The sequence below is a fragment of the Gigantopelta aegis genome, chromosome 13 (assembly GCF_016097555.1).
Source record: "Gigantopelta aegis isolate Gae_Host chromosome 13, Gae_host_genome, whole genome shotgun sequence".
Taxonomy (NCBI): domain Eukaryota; kingdom Metazoa; phylum Mollusca; class Gastropoda; order Neomphalida; family Peltospiridae; genus Gigantopelta; species Gigantopelta aegis.
The window spans coordinates 9,792,552-9,811,945 of NC_054711.1; the positions used below are offsets into that span (position 1 = coordinate 9,792,552).

Here is a 19,394-nt window from a genome sequence, read left to right on the forward strand (position 1 = left end):
ATTCTATGTAGATTTCAATTATATACACCAAAACATAAGTCAAGCATTTTATAAATAGAACTGCAATTCTAAAATATTACAAAAAGCAACAAAAAACTAGCTATTGTAAGATGAACTGTTGTGAGATAGATAAATTGTATATGCAATGAAGACTTGCCTAGAATGGTATGTAAATTCACTTTTTATGTTTGTAAGACTTGTGTGCAATATAAACATATTCAAAATATCCATGTAAATAGTTTAGACAGCATGTACTGCACCATATTTAAGTAATGCTGCCTTCAGATATTAAATACAATACAATAATAAAAGGATCAGAATGTTTTAGGTACGGTATGTGTATATACACATGTACATAGATAATTACGTATATCGGGAACTGTGTAACTTTTGCTGGTGAGTATACCCCCGGTACTATATCCATACCACATATATTGCATTGCTTTGTGGTTTGTGGTTATGAACATGTAATTTAGCATGAATAATATTTATAATTTGGTCTTAAACCTGTTCAAAATATGTCTGGATGAGAACTTCAACATTGCCATGCAGTTTTTTCATATACTATGTTTGTAATACTCAGGACATTTCAAATTCATTAACTCACTATACTTAGTCAGATGCCAAAAATGTATTATTTGTTGGTGGAATACATTCACCAGTAAACCAGCTTTAAAGTAAAAGCAGTGATATAGTCCAGAATTATTTTCAAATATTTTTGAAAATTATATGGAACATTCACCGTGATCAGAAATTTGCCCTGTTAAAAATAAATAGGGTGCCTACACTCAAACGTGCTCTACAGGCACACCCACTAACAGATTGCCTGCAGACAAGCTGATTTGAATATGTCTATGGATAGGCTTCAAAGATATACTCATCTTGAAAAATCCCGGGGGGGGGGGGGGGGGCAGGGGGGTATAGTGGGCCCACGGTCTAATATAAACTGTAGTGGCAAGATAGGGTTTACAGGAACCAATAGTACAATGGTATTAATAAAATGCAATACAGTATTAGAAACAATAGTATTATACAAATACAATATAATAATAAAGGCAATAATAAAATACAATTAGAATAAAGTAATGTAATGTCACATTATTGTAATTACTACCAAAATGTGCTAATCAGACGCGCACACATATATATGTATGCTTGGGTATACCACCCAAGGAAATAAACATGATTGTAATAGATTGATGTGTGACGTATAAATTAAATTGAAACTGAGAGACTCGTAAAAAGTCGCGACCTTTCCGCTATTCCCGTAACTGACATTTAACATCAAAGAAATAGCCGAAACATTGTGATTGATTGATGGAGACGGAAACAAATTGGTGGTGCGAATTCAAGAAACGTGCTGTATCGCTCGATGCGAAAGTCATACTATTTTGGAAATATTGTCGTTGTATTGAGAATTTAACTGCTGCAGATTAGTTGCCCAGCCGCAAATTCCACTTCCCTCAGACGTCAGATATTGGTGGGGGGTTTTCAACTTCTGTTAATATTCATATTTCAGAGTTTTGGTGTAGAAATTTCCGACGACAAGCAAGGAGGTTATTCTCACAGAAGTATAAGAGAACTTCTGATAATGAAGCAACTTAATTTCACGGCCTTCCATGTTAACCTTAAAAAAGAAAGAAAAATAGGAAAAAAATGACGTCATAGGTTGTTACTTTAAGGCATGAACAGAAAGTCGTTAATATTTATGGTTCATTCTCACAATACCTGCTAACTACAAGTACAAGACTATATGCAAAGGCAGAATAAAAAATAACACGAAAAAAAAGTATTTATTAGAATCATAAAAAGGTCACATTCGTGAGCCATTTCACAGATTTCTTAACGTTTTTGCCAGCCAAAATTCTAAACATGCGCCTGTAACAGTTCAGATAATAATATTATGATTAATATGTTAGTATTATGATTTCTAGAAAATGTTTTTACTGTGTAACAAGAAGGTTGGTAATTTTTTGCAACTTCGGAATGAAATAACTAAAATATCTCACGGCGGTGTTAAAGTGAACTAAACTATCACGTGACTCTCAGTAAGTTCTTGTTGCTTCCATATTAAAAACAAATCAGGGTGGATTTCATTCCAAATTTTTGATATTCTTGGCGCAAACTGACCTCAACTTTTGATAAGACTTGCATATTTTTATTGCTCTTCAACTCCGGAACGCAGTTATCTCGGAAAACATTACTTTCAGTTCATTTTGTTTCCCAAATTGTGTCGAAAGTGGGAGATTGTTTCTTTGTTTTCTGCCTCGAATGCAATCAGGGTTGCAAACAGGAATTTTATGAATCAAAGTATAAAAATTGCAACTCCAGAACTTTTGTTTCGTTCCGGAGTTGCACGTGAAAATGAACAAGATTTTGTCTAAGAGAGACGTGTCTTCCTATTTTTGGTTACTATCAATGTCACCAGCATAAATTCATCAAACGTATTCAAAACATATACTATTCTATTCGCGGTGCTCAATTTTAAGGATTCTGGTTTCTTGCCCGGAGGACAAGTATGGGTTCACATTGAGGATGCCCCTCCAAAAATTTGGTTGCCCTGATTTCATCCGTGTTTTGAAAATAGAGTTATATTTATATTCCATTAAAACAGCAATCAAGAGGTTTGGAATTAATATGTTGTCATTGTGAAATGTAATATGTACTGTCTGCAATAAAAATACATCACTTTTTAATATTTTAAAATGTTTTGTATTAGAGGACCTGCGGTCACTTGGTATAGGCACATTGTTTGTCATCAGTGATGTCCCGACAACTCAATACAGGAAACACACAAATTTCTATCTTATGACTGAGAAGATGAGACACCGTGCATTCAAACGCATTTGCTGGAACTTCAGTGAAGCCGGACACGGCATGGGTGCGGTGAATGGGGTGGGAGCTGCCCTAAAGCTCGCCGCCGATCATAACGTCGCCCTCGGAAATGATATACCTACCGTCAGATCCATGTTTGAAAAACTCCAATCGACATCGTCTGTAAAATTGTATTATGTTGTGCAATAATTGATCCTGGACGTAGAAGAGGAGATCCCACTGAAGATAAATGGTATCCCTGGTACGAAGGCCATTCATGAGTTATTCACTTCAAGCAACCTTTCCTGTTTCTGTTCATGGCCGAAAATATGCGACTGCTATGAACTGCGAGCACATTTGTTTTGTGGTGTAAATCAATCAGTGCTTTCGAATAGAGGGCCTATGCCTCAGCCGGTGCCAAATGTATATGAAGCGTTTACCCAGGAAAATATCGACGGTTGGTGTATTGTCGAATATCGAAATCAGCCGTACCCAGGGAAGATTACTGATGTAGACGAAGATGAGGATGAAGTTTACTTGACCTTGATGTATTGTGTTGGAATAAACTGATACACATGGCCCGAGTCAGTGTATCAATGCTGGTATACGATAAACCAATTCATTGGAATGATAAGTGAGCCCAAAAAAGTTACTAGACATTTCAAATTATGTGAACTACATTGGCAAAGAGTTCATTCTTACTGAAAGCTCTGTGTAAGATCTCGTACTGCATATAACTATACAAAACTATACAAAGCTTCATTTGCGTTTTCGATGTGACCTGCTGTGTCAATAATAAAAAGATGACTCGAGTTTGAAACCTTATTTTTGGAGGTTTAATGGTGATGGTTTGGTGGATGGTGATCGAGAGTCAAAAAGGTGGTGAAGGGTTAAGCGCACGGTGGTGCTTTTCCATAGCATTGTTGGGTGGTTCTCTCTAGCTCTTCCCGTGTTGATATGTACTACACGTAGTATTCTCTAGCCCTTTCCCTGTTGATATGTATTGCACGCAGTCCTCTCTAGCCCTCTCCTTGTTCATGTGTATTACACAGTCCTCTCTAGTCCCCCCCCCCCCCCCCCCCGTGTTGATATGTATTACACACAGTCCTCTCTAGCCCTCCCCTTGTTGATGTGTATTACACAGTTCATGGCGTAGTTGGGTGGTAGTAAGGGGTGTGGCACAATTTGGCACAGAATACCTCTTTTCACCTCTTCATAGATTATGGTAGATTTGCAGTTTCATTTTCAAAACCTTATTTTCAACTCCAGAAATTTCCAATTCAACTCCGGAACGAATGAAAAACCGAAAATCTCGATACAGTCAGTGGAGACCAAATAAAGTATCTGAAAATTGAGTGCAATGTTGTCAGTACGATATTGGCAGTCGAAACTGAAGTTTAGATAAGGTTCCATCAAAACATTTTCTTTGCGTCTTATCTATGTGGAATTGGCAGGTAGTGTGACAATGACCCTTATATTGCACAGGCTCTGTTGTGGTCGATCCCCGTCGGTGGCTAGTGCACCACGACTGGTATATCAAAAGCCGTGGCATGTGCTATCCTGCATCTGGGATGGTGCATATAAAAGATCCTTTATTACAAAAGGAACAAAAATTACCGGTTTCCTATCTACGAATATATGTACAAATTTATTCAAACAATTATGGTACTTATTACACACATGCATTGGAGAATTGTTTACTGTACTGAGAAAACAAGACAGATAAGGTAATAAATCCTACTGAGAAAAACAACAACCAAACAAATCCAAAAAACCCAGATATCCTACCTGAACGTAATTCAATCTGAACGAAATCTTAATTTCTAAATATTTCAACATCGTCTTGGTTTTAAAGTGGCGTTTTGTTTCGTTCATGACGATGATGCGAACTCGACATGGCTCATCAAACTCACCATCAATCAGTACTGTGAGAAAGGTGTCGGTACCCTTAAGATTAAGTGCGTAGCTGAAAATGCAATTATAGAAATTACCACTGTATTAATTATCAATAAACAAGATAGTGGTAATAAACATTATTATGTTTGTCAGTGAGACAGTCTCTCTCTCTCTCTCTCTCTCTCTCTCTCTCTCTCTCTCTCTCTCTCTCTCTCTCTCTCTCTCTCTCTCTCTCTCTCTCTCTCTCTGTCTCTCAAATTTCTATTTCAAATTGTTTATTAAAATAAAGTTCTTGAAATAATTATATCGTCAACGTTTAAAATTCTTAAGATCGGATTTATGTCTTGTGTGTAACAATTAACCCCTTTTTCATACTTCTGCATTTTGAATAGACATTACAGTTTTGTGACATAACTGTTTTACATACTTAAATGTTAAAGCTTAAAAAAAATATGTTTCCATTAAAACCATTTAAAATAAAATGTGTATCTTTCAATTTATTTGAATTAGATCCAATATTTCGTCCTTTTTAAGATCTATTGATAGATATTCTCCATTTCCTCCTTAAAATGGAGATTGATAAATGATTCACAAAAATATGACAGAATATAGGAATAATTTAGTATCAATAGATATAAAATATGCATGATAACATTGTCCAACTAATGCTAACTAATAACAACATTACTCATAATTAAGGCTGTCGAAGAAGATTATTCCAACTTCGTAGTGTATAGCTAACCATTAACATTGTATTCCCCCACACATTGTAATTTACACAGAATTCACAGTCTGCAGTCAATCAACCTAGTACGAAACTCAAAAACAAATCTTCTTCTAACCATAATTTCACAAATAATTCTAGATCAAGTAACTCGCATACTCTATTAAACATAATATTTCTTCCGTTAAGGTTTAATTGACATGATATGAACACGTTTAATTATATCATGAGCAACCGTGCCATATTATAAGCATTATTTTGATTTTAATGATAATGATAATGATAACTATATTTAAGTCTAGTGATATCATGAAATTTATATGTGTTTGCTAAAGCAAATTTCCATAATCTGTATTCTTTATCAGATCTAATTGTATCGAGATAGGTAGAGTCTAGATTTGAGTTATGTTTCTGTTAGCATTGGTTCACTGGAGTGTATTTGCTTCTTGAGAGTTTGAGCCCGTATACGTTTTGCTATAAACTTATAGGTAGTACTAAACAAAATAACTTCCGGCTGGGTAAAAGTTTAAGGTGCACCCAACTTTTGGTATAGAAGTGAACACCACAAGTCATGTGATTGGTGTTTGTTGTAACAAAACAAAATAGTTTGATCTTGGTAAAAATGTATGCAATTTTATTTCATCTAGTACCACATGTTCGATTAATCAACTTCCTGAGTATTTAAGATGTTCATTTACTAAAAACATGTTTGATTAATCATCTTCCCGAGCATTTAAGATGTTTATTTACTAAGCCATCAGGCGTGCGCTACAACAGCTTTCTCTGAATGTGCACGTAAAGCCCTATGACCCGACCTAAGCCATCAGGCGTGCGCTACAACAGCTTGCTCTGAAAGTGCACGTAAAGTCCTATGACCTGACCTAAGCCATCAGGCGTGCGCTACAACAGCTTGCTCTGAATGTGCACGTAAAGCCCTATGACCTGACCTAAGCCATCAGGCGTGCGCTACAACAGCTTGCTCTGAATGTGCACGTAAAGCCCTATGACCTGACCTAAGCCATCAGGTCCTGGTGCTTTGTCAGTTTTAGGTCCCTTAACCTAATATTTCATCATATGTGAATGGATTAATAAGGAGAGACGCAGCGTTTTGTATTGTTTGTGTAGAGAAGTCTCATATTCTTCATTAAGAGAAAGAGAATTACTGATCTAGTCTATAAATGATCGATCATAATCAGTATCCTCAGTGGGTATGAAAAGCTCTCTAACATAACTTCCAAAGGTATAACAAATATCTTCCGGCTTTATGCTTGTATTGCTTTTATATCCCAGTTTTGGGACGTAATCTTTTTCCCTTTTGTATACTTGTGTTACCTTGAAACTGGTTATAATGTTCTGGTTAATAAACTCACCCGTGTTAGAGAACTGGGATACATCACATTTGTACTGGTTATAATGTTTAATAAACTCACCCGTGTTAGAGAACTGGGATACATCACATTTGTACTGGTTATAATGTTTAATAAACTCACCCGTGTTAGAGAACTGGGATACATCACATTTGTACTGGTTATAATGTTCAATAAACTCACTCCGTGTTAGAGAACTGGGATACCGTGTTAGAGAACTGGGATACATCACATTTGTACTGGTTATAATGTTCAATAAACTCACCCGTGTTAGAGAACTGGGATACATCACATTTGTACTGGTTATAATGTTCAATAAACTCACCCGTGTTAGAGAACACCCGTGTTAGAGAACTGGGATACATCACATTTGTACTGGTTATAATGTTTAATAAACTCACCCGTGTTAGAGAACTGGGATACATCACATTTGTACTGGTTATAATGTTTAATAAACTCACCCGTGTTAGAGAACTGGGATACATCACATTTGTACTGGTTATAATGTTTAATAAAGAACTCACCATTTGTACTGTGTTAGAGAACTGGGATACATCACATTTGTACTGGTTATAATGTTTAATAAACTCACCCGTGTTACAGAACTGGGATACATCACATTTGTACTGGTTATAATGTTAATAAACTCACCCGTGTTAGAGAACTGGGATACATCACATTTGTACTGGTTATAATGTTTAATAAACTCACCCGTGTTAGAGAACTGGGATACATCACATTTGTACTGGTTATAATGTTTAATAAACTCACCCGTGTTAGAGAACTGGGATACATCACATTTGTACTGGTTATAATGTTCAATAAACTCACCCGTGTTAGAGAACTGGGATACATCACATTTGTACTGGTTATAATGTTCAATAAACTCACCCGTGTTAGAGAACTGGGATACATCACATTTGTACTGGTTATAATGTTCAATAAACTCACCCGTGTTAGAGAACTGGGATACATCACATTTGTACTGGTTATAATGTTCAATAAATTCACCCGTGTTAGAGAACTGGGATACATCACATTTGTACTGGTTATAATGTTCAATAAACTCACCCGTGTTAGAGAACTGGGATACATCACATTTGTACTGGTTATAATGTTCAATAAATTCACCCGTGTTAGAGAACTGGGATACATCACATTTGTACTGGTTATAATGTTCAATAAATTCACCCGTGTTAGAGAACTGGGATACATCACATTTGTACTGGTTATAATGTTTAATAAACTTCACCCGTGTTAGAGAACTGGGATACATCACATTTGTACTGGTTATAATGTTCAATAAATTCACCCGTGTTAGAGAACTGGGATACATCACATTTGTACTGGTTATAATGTTCAATAAACTCACCCGTGTTAGAGAACTGGGATACATCACATTTGTACTGGTTATAATGTTCAATAAACTCACCCGTGTTAGAGAACTGGGATACATCACATTTGTACTGGTTATAATGTTCAATAAACTCACCCGTGTTAGAGAACTGGGATACATCACATTTGTACTGGTTATAATGTTCAATAAATTCACCCGTGTTAGAGAACTGGGATACATCACATTTGTACTGGTTATAATGTTCAATAAACTCACCCGTGTTAGAGAACTGGGATACATCACATTTGTACTGGTTATAATGTTCAATAAACTCACCCGTGTTAGAGAACTGGGATACATCACATTTGTACTGGTTATATGTTCAATAAACTCACCCGTCACCCGTGTTAGAGAAACTGGGATACATCACATTTGTACTGGTTATAATGTTCAATAAACTCACCCGTGTTAGAGAACTGGGATACATCACATTTGTACTGGTTATAATGTTTAATAAACTCACCCGTGTTAGAGAACTGGGATACATCACATTTGTACTGGTTATAATGTTCAATAAACTCACCCGTGTTAGAGAACTGGGATACATCACATTTGTACTGGTTATAATGTTTAATAAACTCACCCGTGTTAGAGAACTGGGATACATCACATTTGTACTGGTTATAATGTTTAATAAACTCACCCGTGTTAGAGAACTGGGATACATCACATTTGTACTGGTTATAATGTTCAATAAACTCACCCGTGTTAGAGAACTGGGATACATCACATTTGTACTGGTTATAATGTTCAATAAACTCACCCGTGTTAGAGAACTGGGATACATCACATTTGTACTGGTTATAATGTTTAATAAATTCACCCGTGTTAGAGAACTGGGATACATCACATTTGTACTGGTTATAATGTTTAATAAATTCACCCGTGTTAGAGAACTGGGATACATCACATTTGTACTGGTTATAATGTTCAATAAATTCACTCGTGTTAGAGAACTGGGATACATCCATTTGTACTGTGTTAGAGAACTGGGATACATCACATTTGTACTGGTTATAATGTTTAATAAACTCACCCGTGTTAGAGAACTGGGATACATCACATTTGTACTGGTTATAATGTTCAATAAACTCACCCGTGTTAGAGAACTGGGATACATCACATTTGTACTGGTTATAATGTTACATCAATAAATGTCACCCGTGTTAGAGAACTGGGATACATCACATTTGTACTGGTTATAATGTTTAATAAACTCACCCGTGTTAGAGAACTGGGATACATCACATTTGTACTGGTTATAATGTTTAATAAATCACCCGTGTTAGAGAACTGGGATACATCACATTTGTACTGGTTATAATGTTCAATAAATTCACCCGTGTTAGAGAACTGGGATACATCACATTTGTACTGGTTATAATGTTCATAAACTCACCCGTGTTAGAGAACTGGGATACATCACATTTGTACTGGTTATAATGTTCAATAAACTCACCCGTGTTAGAGAACTGGGATACATCACATTTGTACTGGTTATAATGTTCAATAAACTCACCCGTGTTAGAGAACTGGGATACATCACATTTGTACTGGTTATAATGTTCAATAAATTCACCCGTGTTAGAGAACTGGGATACATCACATTTGTACTGGTTATAATGTTCAATAAAGAACTGGGATACTCACCCGTGTTAGAGAACTGGGATACATCACATTTGTACTGGTTATAATGTTTAATAAATTCACCCGTGTTAGAGAACTGGGATACATCACATTTGTACTGGTTATAATGTTTAATAAACTCACCCGTGTTAGAGAACTGGGATACATCACATTTGTACTGGTTATAATGTTCAATAAACTCACCCGTGTTAGAGAACTGGGATACATCACATTTGTACTGGTTATAATGTTCAATAAACTCACCCGTGTTAGAGAACTGGGATACATCACATTTGTACTGGTTATAATGTTTAATAAATTCACCCGTGTTAGAGAACTGGGATACATCACATTTGTACTGGTTATAATGTTTAATAAACTCACCCGTGTTAGAGAACTGGGATACATCACATTTGTACTGGTTATAATGTTTAATAAACTCACCCGTGTTAGAGAACTGGGATACATCACATTTGTACTGGTTATAATGTTCAATAAACTCACCCGTGTTAGAGAACTGGGATACATCACATTTGTACTGGTTATAATGTTCAATAAACTCACCCGTGTTAGAGAACTGGGATACATCACATTTGTACTGGTTATAATGTTCACCCGTGTTAGAGAACTGGGATACATCACATTTGTAATACACGTTTGTACTGGTTATAATGTTCAATAAATTCACCCGTGTTAGAGAACTGGGATACATCACATTTGTACTGGTTATAATGTTCAATAAACTCACCCGTGTTAGAGAACTGGGATACATCACATTTGTACTGGTTATAATGTTCAATAAACTCACCCGTGTTAGAGAACTGGGATACATCACATTTGTACTGGTTATAATGTTCAATAAACTCACCCGTGTTAGAGAACTGGGATACATCACATTTGTACTGGTTATAATGTTTAATAAACTCACCCGTTAGAGAGAACTGGGATACATCACATTTGTACTGGTTATAATGTTCAATAAACACCCGTGTTAGAGAACTGGGATACATCACATTTGTACTGGTTATAATGTTCAATAAACTTATAGTTCAGAACTGGTTAGATACATCACATTTGTACTGGTTATAATGTTTAATAAATTCACCCGTGTTAGAGAACTGGGATACATCACATTTGTACTGTTATAATGTTTAATAAATTCACCCGTGTTAGAGAACTGGGATACATCACATTTGTACTGGTTATAATGTTTAATAAACTCACCCGTGTTAGAGAACTGGGATACATCACATTTGTACTGGTTATAATGTTCAATAAACTCACCCGTGTTAGAGAACTGGGATACATCACATTTGTACTGGTTATAATGTTCAATAAACTCACCCGTGTTAGAGAACTGGGATACATCACATTTGTACTGGTTATAATGTTCAATAAATTCACCCGTGTTAGAGAACTGGGATACATCACATTTGTACTGGTTATAATGTTTAATAAATTCACCCGTGTTAGAGAACTGGGATACATCACATTTGTACTGGTTATAATGTTTAATAAACTCACCCGTGTTAGAGAACTGGGATACATCACATTTGTACTGGTTATAATGTTCAACTGTGTTAGAGAACTGGGATACATCACATTTGTACTGGTTATAATGTTCAATAAACTCACCCCGTGTTAGAGAACTGGGATACATCACATTTGTACTGGTTATAATGTTTAATAAATTCACCCGTGTTAGAGAACTGGGATACATCACATTTGTACTGGTTATAATGTTCAATAAACTCACCCGTGTTAGAGAACTGGGATACATCACATTTGTACTGGTTATAATGTTCAATAAACTCACCCGTGTTAGAGAACTGGGATACATCACATTTGTACTGGTTATAATGTTCAATAAACTCACCCGTGTTAGAGAACTGGGATACATCACATTTGTACTGGTTATAATGTTCAATAAACTCACCCGTGTTAGAGAACTGGGATACATCACATTTGTACTGGTTATAATGTTTAATAAATTCACCCGTGTTAGAGAACTGGGATACATCACATTTGTACTGGTTATAATGTTCAATAAATTCACCCGTGTTAGAGAACTGGGATACATCACATTTGTACTGGTTATAATGTTCAATAAACTCACCCGTGTTAGAGAACTGGGATACATCACATTTGTACTGGTTATAATGTTCAATAAACTCACCCGTGTTAGAGAACTGGGATACATCACATTTGTACTGGTTATAATGTTCAATAATAAACTCACCCGTGTTAGAGAACTGGGATACATCACATTTGTACTGGTTATAATGTTTAATAAACTCACCCGTGTTAGAGAACTGGGATACATCACATTTGTACTGGTTATAATGTTCAATAAACTCACCCGTGTTAGAGAACTGGGATACATCACATTTGTACTGGTTATAATGTTCAATAAACTCACCCGTGTTAGAGAACTGGGATACATCACATTTGTACTGGTTATAATGTTCAATAAACTCACCCGTGTTAGAGAACTGGGATACATCACATTTGTACTGGTTATAATGTTTAATAAACTCACCCGTGTTAGAGAACTGGGATACATCACATTTGTACTGGTTATAATGTTCAATAAACTCACCCGTGTTAGAGAACTGGGATACATCACATTTGTACTGGTTATAATGTTTAATAAACTCACCCGTGTTAGAGAACTGGGATACATCACATTTGTACTGGTTATAATGTTTAATAAACTCACCCGTGTTAGAGAACTGGGATACATCACATTTGTACTGGTTATAATGTTCAATAAACTCACCCGTGTTAGAGAACTGGGATACATCACATTTGTACTGGTTATAATGTTTAATAAACTCACCCGTTCACCCGTGTTAGAGAACTGGGATACATCACATTTGTACTGGTTATAATGTTTAATAAACTCACCCGTGTTAGAGAACTGGGATACATCACATTTGTACTGGTTATAATGTTTAATAAACTCACCCGTGTTAGAGAACTGGGATACATCACATTTGTACTGGTTATAATGTTCAATAAATTCACCCGTGTTAGAGAACTGGGATACATCACATTTGTACTGGTTATAATGTTTAATAAACTCACCCGTGTTAGAGAACTGGGATACATCACATTTGTACTGGTTATAATGTTCAATAAACTCACCCGTGTTAGAGAACTGGGATACATCACATTTGTACTGGTTATAATGTTCAATAAACTCACCCGTGTTAGAGAACTGGGATACATCACATTTGTACTGGTTATAATGTTCAATAAACTCACCCGTGTTAGAGAACTGGGATACATCACATTTGTACTGGTTATAATGTTTAATAAACTCACCCGTGTTAGAGAACTGGGATACATCACATTTGTACTGGTTATAATGTTCAATAAATTCACCCGTGTTAGAGAACTGGGATACATCACATTTGTACTGGTTATAATGTTTAATAAACTCACCCGTGTTAGAGAACTGGGATACATCACATTTGTACTGGTTATAATGTTCAATAAACTCACCCGTGTTAGAGAACTGGGATACATCACATTTGTACTGGTTATAATGTTTAATAAATTCACCCGTGTTAGAGAACTGGGATACATCACATTTGTACTGGTTATAATGTTCAATAAATTCACCCGTGTTAGAGAACTGGGATACATCACATTTGTACTGGTTATAATGTTCAATAAATTCAAGAGAACTGGGATACATCACATTTGTGTTAGAGAACTGGGATACATCACATTTGTACTGGTTATAATGTTCAATAAACTCACCCGTGTTAGAGAACTGGGATACATCACATTTGTACTGGTTATAATGTTCAATAAACTCACCCGTGTTAGAGAACTGGGATACATCACATTTGTACTGGTTATAATGTTCAATAAACTCACCCGTGTTAGAGAACTGGGATACATCACATTTGTACTGGTTATAATGTTCAATAAACACCCGTCACCCGTGTTAGAGAACTGGGATACATCACATTTGTACTGGTTATAATGTTCAATAAACTCACCCGTGTTAGAGAACTGGGATACATCACATTTGTACTGGTTAATGTTCAATAAACTCACCCGTTATACATCACATTTGTACTGGTTATAATGTTCAATAAACTCACCGTGTTAGAGAACTGGGATACATCACATTTGTACTGGTTATAATGTTTAATAAACTCACCCGTGTTAGAGAACTGGGATACATCACATTTGTACTGGTTATAATGTTCAATAAATTCACCCGTGTTAGAGAACTGGGATACATCACATTTGTACTGGTTATAATGTTTAATAAACTCACCCGTGTTAGAGAACTGGGATACATCACATTTGTACTGGTTATAATGTTTAATAAACTCACCCGTGTTAGAGAACTGGGATACATCACATTTGTACTGGTTATAATGTTCAATAAACTCACCCGTGTTAGAGAACTGGGATACATCACATTTGTACTGGTTATAATGTTCAATAAACTCACCCGTGTTAGAGAACTGGGATACATCACATTTGTACTGGTTATAATGTTTAATAAACTCACCCGTGTTAGAGAACTGGGATACATCACATTTGTACTGGTTATAATGTTTAATAAACTCACCCGTGTTAGAGAACTGGGATACATCACATTTGTACTGGTTATAATGTTTAATAAACTCACCCGTGTTAGAGAACTGGGATACATCACATTTGTACTGGTTATAATGTTCAATAAATTCACCCGTGTTAGAGAACTGGGATACATCACATTTGTACTGGTTATAATGTTCAATAAACTCACCCGTGTTAGAGAACTGGGATACATCACATTTGTACTGGTTATAATGTTCAATAAACTCACCCGTGTTAGAGAACTGGGATACATCACATTTGTACTGGTTATAATGTTTAATAAACTCACCCGTGTTAGAGAACTGGGATACATCACATTTGTACTGGTTATAATGTTTAATAAACTCACCCGTGTTAGAGAACTGGGATACATCACATTTGTACTGGTTATAATGTTCAATAAACTCACCCGTGTTAGAGAACTGGGATACATCACATTTGTGTTAGTACTGGTTATAATGTTCAATAAACTCACCCGTGTTAGAGAACTGGGATACATCACATTTGTACTGGTTATAATGTTCAATAAAGAACTCACACCGTGTTAGAGAACTGGGATACATCACATTTGTACTGGTTATAATGTTCAATAAACTCACCCGTGTTAGAGAACTGGGATACATCACATTTGTACTGGTTATAATGTTCAATAAACTCACCCGTGTTAGAAACTGGGATACATCACATTTGTACTGTTAGAGAACTGGTTAGAGAACTGGGATACATCACATTTGTACTGGTTATAATGTTTAATAAATTCACCCGTGTTAGAGAACTGGGATACATCACATTTGTACTGGTTATAATGTTCAATAAACTCACCCGTGTTAGAGAACTGGGATACATCACATTTGTACTGGTTATAATGTTCAATAAATTCACCCGTGTTAGAGAACTGGGATACATCACATTTGTACTGGTTATAATGTTCAATAAACTCAGAGAACTGGGATACATCACATTTGTACTGGTTAGAATGAATAAACTGGTTAGAGAACTGGGATACATCACATTTGTACTGGTTATAATGTTCAATAAACTCACCCGTGTTAGAGAACTGGGATACATCACATTTGTACTGGTTATAATGTTTAATAAACTCACCCGTGTTAGAGAACTGGGATACATCACATTTGTACTGGTTATAATGTTCAATAAACTCACCCGTGTTAGAGAACTGGGATACATCACATTTGTACTGGTTATAATGTTCAATAAACTCACCCGTGTTAGAGAACTGGGATACATCACATTTGTACTGGTTATAATGTTTAATAAACTTCACCCGTGTTAGAGAACTGGGATACATCACATTTGTACTGGTTATAATGTTCAATAAACTCACCCGTGTTAGAGAACTGGGATACATCACATTTGTACTGGTTATAATGTTCAATAAACTCACCCGTGTTAGAGAACTGGGATACATCACATTTGTACTGGTTATAATGTTCAATAAACTCACCCGTGTTAGAGAACTGGGATACATCACATTTGTACTGGTTATAATGTTCAATAAACATCACCCGTGTTAGAGAACTGGGAACTGGGATACATCACATTTGTACTGGTTATAATGTTCAATAAACTCACCCGTGTTAGAGAACTGGGATACATCACATTTGTACTGGTTATAATGTTCAATAAACTCACCCGTGTTAGAGAACTGGGATACATCACATTTGTACTGGTTATAATGTTCAATAAAACTCACCCGTGTTAGAGAACTGGGATACATCACATTTGTACTGGTTATAATGTTCAAAACTAAAGAACTCACCCGTGTTAGAGAACTGGGATACATCACATTTGTACTGGTTATAATGTTTAATAAATTCACCCGTGTTAGAGAACTGGGATACATCACATTTGTACTGGTTATAATGTTTAATAAACTCACCCGTGTTAGAGAACTGGGATACATCACATTTGTACTGGTTAAACTAATGTTGGTTATAAACAATAAACTCACCCGTGTTAGAGAACTGGGATACATCACATTTGTACTGGTTATAATGTTCAAATAAACTCACCCGTGTTAGAGAACTGGGATACATCACATTTGTACTGGTTATAATGTTTAATAAATTCACCCGTGTTAGAGAACTGGGATACATCACATTTGTACTGGTTATAATGTTCAATAAATTCACCCGTGTTAGAGAACTGGGATACATCACATTTGTACTGGTTATAATGTTCAATAAACTCACCCGTGTTAGAGAACTGGGATACATCACATTTGTACTGGTTATAATGTTTAATAAACTCACCCGTGTTAGAGAACTGGGATACATCACATTTGTGTTAGAGAACTAGATGTTATAATGTTCAATAAACTCACCCGTGTTAGAGAACTGGGATACATCACATTTGTACTGGTTATAATGTTCAATAAACTCACCCGTGTTAGAGAACTGGGATACATCACATTTGTACTGGTTATAATGTTCAATAAACTCACCCGTGTTAGAGAACTGGGATACATCACATTTGTACTGGTTATACTGGGATACATCACATTTGTACTGGTTATAATGTTCAATAAAACTCACCCGTGTTAGAGAACTGGGATACATCACATTTGTACTGGTTATAATGTTCAATAAACTCACCCGTGTTAGAGAACTGGGATACATCACATTTGTACTGGTTATAATGTTCAATAAACTCACCCGTGTTAGAGAACTGGGATACATCACATTTGTACTGGTTATAATGTTCAATAAACTCACCCGTGTTAGAGAACTGGGATACATCACATTTGTACTGGTTATAATGTTCAATAAATCACCCGTGTTAGAGAACTGGGATACATCACATTTGTACTGGTTATAATGTTCAATAAACTCACCCGTGTTAGAGAACTGGGATACATCACATTTGTACTGGTTATAATGTTCAATAAACTCACCCGTGTTAGAGAACTGGGATACATCACATTTGTACTGGTTATAATGTTCAATAAACTCACCCGTGTTAGAGAACTGGGATACATCACATTTGTACTGGTTATAATGTTCAATAAACTCACCCGTGTTAGAGAACTGGGATACATCACATTTGTACTGGTTATAATGTTCAATAAACTCACCCGTGTTAGAGAACTGGGATACATCACATTTGTACTGGTTATAATGTTCAATAAACTCACCCGTGTTAGAGAACTGGGATACATCACATTTGTACTGGTTATAATGTTTAATAAATTCACCCGTGTTAGAGAACTGGGATACATCACATTTGTACTGGTTATAATGTTCAATAAATTCACCCGTGTTAGAGAACTGGGATACATCACATTTGTACTGGTTATAATGTTCAATAAACTCACCCGTGTTAGAGAACTGGGATACATCACATTTGTACTGGTTATAATGTTCATGTTAGAGAACTGGGATACAACATTTGTAATAATGTTCTAAACTCACCCGTGTTAGAGAACTGGGATACATCACATTTGTACTGGTTATAATGTTCAATAAACTCACCCGTGTTAGAGAACTGGGATACATCACATTTGTACTGGTTATAATGTTCAATAAACTCAAGAGAACTGGGATACACCCGTGTTAGAGAACTGGGATACATCACATTTGTACTGGTTATAATGTTCAATAAACTCACCCGTGTTAGAGAACTGGGATACATCACATTTGTACTGGTTATAATGTTCAATAAATTCACCCGTGTTAGAGAACTGGGATACATCACATTTGTACTGGTTATAATGTTCAATAAACTCACCCGTGTTAGAGAACTGGGATACATCACATTTGTACTGGTTATAATGTTCAATAAACTCACCCGTGTTAGAGAACTGGGATACATCACATTTGTACTGGTTATAATGTTCAATAAACTCACCCGTGTTAGAGAACTGGGATACATCACATTTGTACTGGTTATAATGTTCAATAAACTCACCCGTGTTAGAGAACTGGGATACATCACATTTGTACTGGTTATAATGTTCAATAAACTCACCCGTGTTAGAGAACTGGGATACATCACATTTGTACTGGTTACTGGTTAAATGTTTAATAAACTCACCCGTGTTAGAGAACTGGGATACATCACATTTGTACTGGTTATAATGTTTAATAAACTCACCCGTGTTAGAGAACTGGGATACATCACATTTGTACTGGTTATAATGTTCAATAAACTCACCCGTGTTAGAGAACTGGGATACATCACATTTGTACTGGTTATAATGTTCAATAAACTCACCCGTGTTAGAGAACTGGGATACATCACATTTGTACTGGTTATAATGTTCAATAAACTCACCCGTGTTAGAGAACTGGGATACATCACATTTGTACTGGTTATAATGTTCAATAAACTCACCTGGGATACATCACATTTGTACTGGTTATAATGTTCAATAGAGAGAACTGGGATACATCACATTTGTACTGGTTATAATGTTTAATAAATTCACCCGTGTTAGAGAACTGGGATACATCACATTTGTACTGGTTATAATGTTTAATAAATTCACCCGTGTTAGAGAACTGGGATACATCACATTTGTACTGGTTATAATGTTCAATAAACTCACCCGTGTTAGAGAACTGGGATACATCACATTTGTACTGGTTATAATGTTTAATAAATTCACCCGTGTTAGAGAACTGGGATACATCACATTTGTACTGGTTATAATGTTCAATAAACTCACCCGTGTTAGAGAACTGGGATACATCACATTTGTACTGGTTATAATGTTCAATAAACTCACCCGTGTTAGAGAACTGGGATACATCACATTTGTACTGGTTATAATGTTCAATAAATTCACCCGTGTTAGAGAACTGGGATACATCACATTTGTACTGGTTATAATGTTTAATAAACAATAAACTCACCCGTGTTAGAGAACTGGGATACATCACATTTGTACTGGTTATAATGTTCAATAAACTCACCCGTGTTAGAGAACTGGGATACATCACAT

The 19,394-nt window shown here is 35.9% G+C and overlaps 1 long non-coding RNA gene across 1 annotated transcript in view; it reads right to left on the minus strand.

The window, feature by feature from the left end:
* Positions 1-958: 958 nt before the first annotated feature.
* Positions 959-19,394, minus strand: part of LOC121387348 — a 24,873-nt gene continuing 6,437 nt past the window's right edge. The window contains exons 2-3 of the long non-coding RNA XR_005959799.1: positions 4,603-4,780; positions 959-1,627 (exon numbers count right to left, since the gene is read on the minus strand). This is a non-coding gene — a long non-coding RNA (uncharacterized LOC121387348). The remainder of the gene's footprint in view (positions 1,628-4,602; positions 4,781-19,394) is intronic.